Here is a 7,688-nt window from a genome sequence, read left to right as displayed (position 1 = left end):
CCGCCGCCGCCACCGCCTCCCGGCGCGGGTTAAGGAGGAGCGGGCGGCGCCGAGCCGCGGGCCGAGCCGCCGGGGTGCGCGGCGCCGGGAGAGACGCGCGGCCGGGAGCCGGGGGATGGCGCGGGGTTGGGGTGGGGCGCCGCCGCCCGGCCACTGGGCCGCGCGAGCAGCTCGCCTGGGCGCGCGACGGCAGCCCCCTGCCCTCGGTCGGGACGGTCCCCCGGTCACGCCGGACGCCGTCCGCCGCGACTGCACACGCGCCTTCGGGGGTGTTCTCTGCACGGCCGACCCGAGGTGTTCTCTCCGGAACGGCGCTGATGGGCTTCCCGCTCCCCGGAGACGGTGTATAAGGGGGTATGGCGTTGGGACCGGGTTAGTCTGTCATCCTGACCCCATCCTGAAGTTCAGTACGTGCTGTTGAAGGAGCGGATGTGTGAAGAGAGAAGGAGCGTGTCACGGAGAGAACTCTAGGCTAAACTCCGTATGAACTTGTACAAGGCCCCTCTTCCGCGGGGGCTGAGCGACGAGGGGACCTCGATACTCGCCCTGACTACCCACCCACTAGGCCTGTTGCAAGGACCACAGGAGATAACTGATGTGAAAATGCTTTTTAAACTGTACAGTATACAAAGGATGCAAAACATGACTTCTCGTTCAGTTCACTTGACGACAGAATATGCCACCCGGGAGCCCACCTCTAACTTTTCCTCCTTCAGTCATATTATTCCTCTAGAAACTCTTACATATTTCACCCTCTGACCTGTCTAAACTTTTCTCAAACTATTCTAATTTCTATCACATAAAATAATATGAAAGCAAAAAATATCATCCATGAAATATTTGAATTGCTCAAAAGAAAAGACTGCGTATTCTGGATTACAACTTGATGACTACATTTCACATTTAGATAGTAAAGTCTTTTATCTTCTGGCTAAATGTATGATACTGTTTAAGTTACCCTTGTATAAAATTGCATTATATTTACAGTGTGCCAGGCATTGGGCTAAGAACTCTGCATGTGTTACCCCATTTAATTCTTCTAGCAATCCCATAAAGTACCATTATGGTGCCCGAAAGTACCATTTACAGATGAGAAAACGGACTTAGAGATTATGACTGTGTCTACATTCACATGATTAGTAAGTAGCAAAACCAGGACTTAAACTAACAAATCCAAGTAACTCCAAAGTCCCAACTCAACTTCTATTCCATTGTCATGAACTGTCAGAATTTAAAAAACATCCTTAAACTTGTTGTAATAGAGATGTATGGAAACAGATGGTAGCTACATTTATGATGAATGTAGCATAATGGATAAACTTGTCCAATCACTACAGTTGTATACCTGAAACTAATGTAACATTGTGGGCAACTATACTCAAATAAAAAAGAAAATAGATGGATTTCCTTTACATAAATAGAAAGCAGAAAGGTCAATTGGTTGTTTGTGATTGATTGATTTATCTAGATCACAAACATATATATATGAAAAAAAAATCCTTAAATTTATAGGAAATGAAGCCCAGTTGAGTCTTTTCTTTCTCTCCATCCTTCCACTATCCCAATTTAAGCTGTATCCCTTCCTTTAAAAAATATTTATTTATTTATTTATTTATTTATTTATTTGAGAGAGAGTGAGAGAGGGCAAGAGAGGGGAGGTCAGAGGGAGAAGCAGACTCCCCATGGAGCTGGGAGCCCCATGCGGGAGTCAATCCAAGGATTCAATCCAGGGACTCTGGGATCATGACATGAGCCACCCAGGCACCCTGTATTTTCCCCCTTTTGAAATATTAACTTGTTCTCCCACACACAGATAACTTGGCATCAAATGCTTGCTTCTTGCTACATGTTAGATGTTTTGTTATGTTTCATTTGTCAATCATTTTTGACATTTTTGTATATATGTGGAACTTGAGAGGCATGGTACAGAAGTAGTACTAAAAATGAGAAAGCAAGGGAAGGATTAGACCATCCTTTACTGGAGAATTAGAAGCTCAAGAAATCATTTAATATATGCAAGATATTTTCTGCATTATTTGTGACTGTAGAAAATGAGAAAATTTGCTTAAATAACCATAATAGGGTAACTCTTAAATAAATAATGGTATGTCTATATAATAGACAGCTGATTTTCTTTTTACATCTTCTTTACCATTTAGATATTTTACAATAGGTATACATTATTTTAAAAGAACCAATTTTTTCATATATCTGAATATATTCCAGGGAGAAAATCATGCTTTAAAAGTTTGTATAATAGAGGCATCTGGGTGGCTCAATTGTTAAGCATCTGCCTTCCGCTCAGGTCAAGATCCAGATTCCTGGGATTGAAGCCCACAAAGGGCTCCCTGCTCAATGGGAAGCCTGCTTCTCCCTCCCCCACTCCTCCCTGCTTGTGTTCCCTCTTTCTTGATGTCTGTCAAATAAATAAGTAAAAAAAAAAAAAAAAAGTTTGTATAATATAATCATGTAATTGCTTTTTAAAATATATACTTATCAGGCACCTGGGTGGCTCAGTTGGTTAAACGACTGTCTTTGGCTCAGGTCATGATCCCAGAGCCCTTGGATCGAGTCCTATCTGGCACCCAGCTCCATGGGGAGTCTGCTTTTCCCTCTGACCTTCTCCCCTCTCATGCTCGCCCCCTCTCTCTCAAATAAATAAGTTAATTAATTAATTTAATTAAATATATACTTAAGCGTATGTATATATTTGAGTATACACAGAGACACAAGTGGATATACACCAAAGATGTGAACTTGAAGATAATTTAATTTACCTCATTTTCTACTATATCTATAGTTAGTGTTCTTATGGGTTTTGCTTATGTAATTTTTAAATTAGAAAAAGTGATAAATAAACCTATGTTTGTTTTGATTTCACCCTAAGACAGGGGGAAACACTTGCATTCATTCTCTGTATATTTGCATTAAGAAGGGTGATATGGAGCGGAATAAAAATATAGTCACTGAGAGGCATCTGACTGGTTCCGTTAGTAGAGAATATGCCACTCTTGATCTTGAAATCATGAGTTTGAGCCCCACCGTGGGTGTAGAGCTCACAAACACATAGCTCTAGAGAGAGGGAAAGAGAGAGTAAGTCACTGAAACATGCAAAAAACCAAAATGTAAGGATTCAAACTTTTCTAAAACAGAACATATTACATAATTGACAAGTGTTAGTCTACCTTGAGCAAATCGTTTCTTCATACTATTGGTGACTAATATGTCACAATACCGTTTCGGGAGCATTTATTAAAGACTTACGTGTTATATAAAACGTATGATTTGTGTATATGATTTGTGTATCCAAATCCCAGCTTTGGTGCTCTATAACTGTGAGAACTTAAATCACTTAACTGTTATGTTTCCTCAACAGTAGTAAAATGGGAATAATAATAGTACCTACTTCACAGTGTTGTGGAAAAATGAGATGACTTCATGCATGTAAAGAAAGCATTTAGGTAAGTGCAAAGAGAAAAAGTCTGAAGCTTAAAGGGGCTTAAAAATCATACCAAGCAAATGCAATGTATATGGACCAAGAGACATATCCATCAAATATAATATGTGGACATTTGGGCTGGGTGGAGGGAGATCCTGATTTGAACAAAGCAACTGGAAAAGATATTATAAAGCAGTCAGTAAAATTTCAATCTTGACTCTGGTGATATCAAGGAATTATTGTTATATTAGATGTGTTAATGGTACTGTGTTATTGTTTAAGGATCTCTTTTAAAAATGCATACTGCAGTATTTAATCATGGAATGCCTGAAATCCCCTTCAGAATAATCAAGTGATGGGAGGAAAGAGGTTTAGATGATAAAAGATCAACCGGGGTTGCTTATCACATGTTTTTTGTTTTTGTTTTTTAATAAACTATTCTCAGGGTACCTGGCTGAGTTGGTGGAGCATATGACTCTTGACCTTGGGGTGGTGAGTTCGAGCCCCACCTTGGATGTAGAGGTGTTTAAAAATAAAATCTTTTGGGGGCGCCTGGGTGGCTCAGTCGTTAAGTGTCTGACTTCAGCTCAGGTCATGATCCAGGGTCCCAGGATCTAGCCCTGCACTGAGCTCCCTGCTCAGGAGCAAGCCTGCTCCTCCCTCTCCCACTCCCCCTGCTTCTGTTCCCTCTCTCCCTGTGTCTCTCTCTGTCAAATAAAATAAGTAAAATCTTTTTTAAAAAAATAAAATCTTTTAAAAATAAATAAATAAAATACTATGCTCTCTACATTTGTATGTGTTTGAAATTTTATGAAATACTTTTTTAAGGGGCACCTGGCTGGCTCAGTCAATAGAGCCTGCGACTCTTGATCTTGGGGGTCCCAGGTTAAAGCCCCATGTTAGGGGTAGAGTTTTTTAAAAATATTGTTTTAAAAAGTGCTAGAAGATAGTAAGGATTATTCAAGTGTTTGCTGTTACTATATACTTTGTATTCATAATACTGTATTAGCTATGCTTACACTTTTCAGGTTACAATGTTTTCATTAATGCTATGTCTTTTAGCAGTGACAGTAAACCTAGGGAGTAGGTATTATCCCCATTTTACAAATGGAAAGATTTGACTAGAGCCAAGACTGCAAGGCTGTGCAACATATCACCTCCACTCTTCCAGTTTTTCAAGGGACCTGATGTTAGAAGGTGTAGGAAGTAAACCACAACTATGGAGCACAGGATTTTTGCTTCGCTTCGAGGCTGCAGTCAGGTATAGTGGATATGGGGTAAATGCACATACAAGCGATTCATTTGGAAATATTTATTAGACAAAATCGAGCTCACGTTTCCATATCAGAATAAATTCTAGCTGCTACTTAAAGGGTAATCTAGGGATAACAACACATCAGGGATAGAACACAGCAGAGCTAGAACACAGCAGAGATTAAATCACAAAGGAAAAATTCCATGGTGCGTATTTCCTTTCCATAACTTTATTATTTTAAGTTTTAGACGCTAACTTTATATCCTCTTCCTAACCTGCTTGTTTTCCCTAAAACGAAGCCTAGAAGTAAGGTTAGGGGACTAGAGATGAAAAACGGAGAAACGTGGTTGGAGGGCGGGAGGACGTCACATCCCGGTTGTTCTGAGGCCCAGCCTCCCAACAGCTCCGTTCCACCTTAAGAAGCGTTAGCCTCTCCCCGAGCCCGGCAGACACACAGTCCCTCCCACTCCCGTGTCAGCTCCGACCCGAGAACGTGGGGAAGGGAGGAGAGACGCACTGAATGGAAAGATTGGCGCCCGAGGCCATAGGGTCCGTCCTTCCCCTCCTCTGCCCGCACGAGAGGAACGTGTAAAGCCCCGGCAACTGGGTTTGGTTCTTTTCCGCAGGATTCAGGATGGGGGCGTGCCAGTCTGAAATCAGAAGGCGGGGGGGGGGGGGGAGGGGAATATATGTGAGGGGTGGGGCTCATCTTGGGGTGGGGTCGAAGAGAACAGAACTGGGGCATTAGAGAAAGTACGCAGTGACTATTGGTCGAAAACTGTAAGTTCAAGAAATCCGGACGCACCTCTCCAAACCACCTCCAAAAGAGGGGGCAAGTTTTCCATTCTCCGCCCCAATTCCCCGTATCCGTTTTAATTGCTTGGGTTTAAGGTAGGCTGGGCCCAAGGTTGCTGGCTGATTGGCTGCGTCAGTAATCCATCAGGAGGACGCAAGCGAGGGGTGTGGCTATTTGGGGAGGAAGTGAAGATTATTTTGGTACCGCCTACCGCAACTACTGATTGGTTGAGGTTGGCAATGAGGTAAACGAGGCATAAAAATGTCTGCTAAAGGGAAGGGTTTATTGGCCATCCTCTCGGGGACGATGTCTAGGGTGGGACTGCGAAGAGTCAGCTGGACTCTGTTATTGTACTGACGGACCAAATTGATTAGAACCCGGAAATGAGTTTAGAAGGGAACTGAAGGAAAGAGGGAAATCCGCGGCACTTTCTTTGCCCTCAAACAAGGTCATTTCCTGGATAGGATCGATAATTTCCTGTTTACTCAACGAAGTCAGCGTGTACCCTGGCTTTCTGGAATACATATGATAATTGAATTCTTATGAGCCTTTGCTGCCATTTAAGTGGGACCAAATTTAATACTTCCCATTAATTACCTGAAAGAATGAGACAGGAAAGGAAAAACATGGGTTTAACCTTGACTCTAGGAAAGGATAGAGAAACAGACTCTAAGAGAGAAAGCTAAGGATGGACGTGGGATTACAGTATCCTAGCAGGTGGGTTCCTAAGGCAATCATTCATAAAATAATGAAGAGAGTGGGTGGAGATGTAGAGAATTGAAACGATTTGTCTAAAGGAAGAGCATTCAACTATACAGAAACCTTGGGTAGGGAATATATTTTGTTCATCATTGTATCCCTCATACCTGGTGGTATCGGATACGTGGTCCAAGATCTGAACCAAACAAAATGAAAAGACGTTTTAGAGCATAATGGACAAATTCTAAAGATGCCAGACCTTTAGAATATGTTTTTTTTACAGTATCTATATCAAAATAGGGGCGTCTGGGTGACTCAGTCCCTTGAGTCTGCATTTGGCTCCTTGAGCCTGCGTTTGGCTCACGACATGATCCCGAGTCCTGGAATGGAGCCTCATCGGGTACTTCCTGCTCAGGGGGGAGCCTGCTTCTCCCTCTCCCTTTGCCCCATCCCTAACCCTCTCTCTCACAATATAAGTAAATAAATCTCTCTCTCAAATAAATCTTTTAAAAAATATATCTATACACATATTTTAAAAATAAATTATCTATGTCAATTTTATAATCCTGAAAAAATGTTTCACACTTACCACCTGGGTTAATCCAGCCATAAAATGAAAGGCAGATCTTTCATTTTTCATTCCCAAACCTACCATTTTCCTCTTAACACCCTGGGGCCTTTAAAATTTGCAAACAGATTGCCCCTTAACCTACATCCTAGAAAAAAATTGAAAAGATAGATGGAATTAGTAAAAACAAAAATGACCTCTACATCCAATGAATGGAAAATAAGTTGTTTAACCTACAATCTGAGAGTCAAGGGTAGGAAGAACTTACTGAGAGTATTGAGAGATAACCAGAAATTATGGAATCGCTTGCTTTCCAGCAAGATTATAGCAAGATTTCACCCATGCTTTAACATGGTCTAAAAAGGCTCTGAAATTGAGGAAACAGTGCAAAAACTTCCCAAGAGTGTTATAACTATCCCACTGCAGGCAGGACACTGCACAGCCTGTCGGTCAAGATTCAAGTACCTTCTATTTATCCAGACTGCGTCCCTCTTTATAATTTTCTAGAATCTTCTAGGTCAGATAGTTTATGAGAGAGTGTATCATACTGGTTCGTCAGTATAATTTGAACAGCAGTTTGAAATAAGGGGAAGAGCCGGGGGCAGTTCTACTGCAATAATAAAAGTACCATAGGAAAGTTATTTCTAAGCTACAGATAATTTTAGCATAGTAAGGTATACATTGCTTATACGCAAGTAGGTAAGGGAGATACTAAGAAAATTTTCAAAAACGGTATTTATCATTTTTTTCCTGGTAATATTATATGAATATGTGAAGCCATGCAAAATGATTTTGGGGTCAATAATTCATACAGGGAGAGCACTGCACCTTTCCTTTTGATGATATCCAATAAATCAGAGTGGAAATTGTCTCTAAGGAGAAATAGAGCCTACCACTAAGTCTAAGGAAGAAAAAAAACTGGCATTGTTCC

The sequence above is a fragment of the Mustela nigripes genome, chromosome 6 (genome assembly GCF_022355385.1).
Source record: "Mustela nigripes isolate SB6536 chromosome 6, MUSNIG.SB6536, whole genome shotgun sequence".
In the NCBI taxonomy this organism is placed as follows: domain Eukaryota; kingdom Metazoa; phylum Chordata; class Mammalia; order Carnivora; family Mustelidae; genus Mustela; species Mustela nigripes.
Note: the sequence above shows the minus strand (reverse complement) of the source record.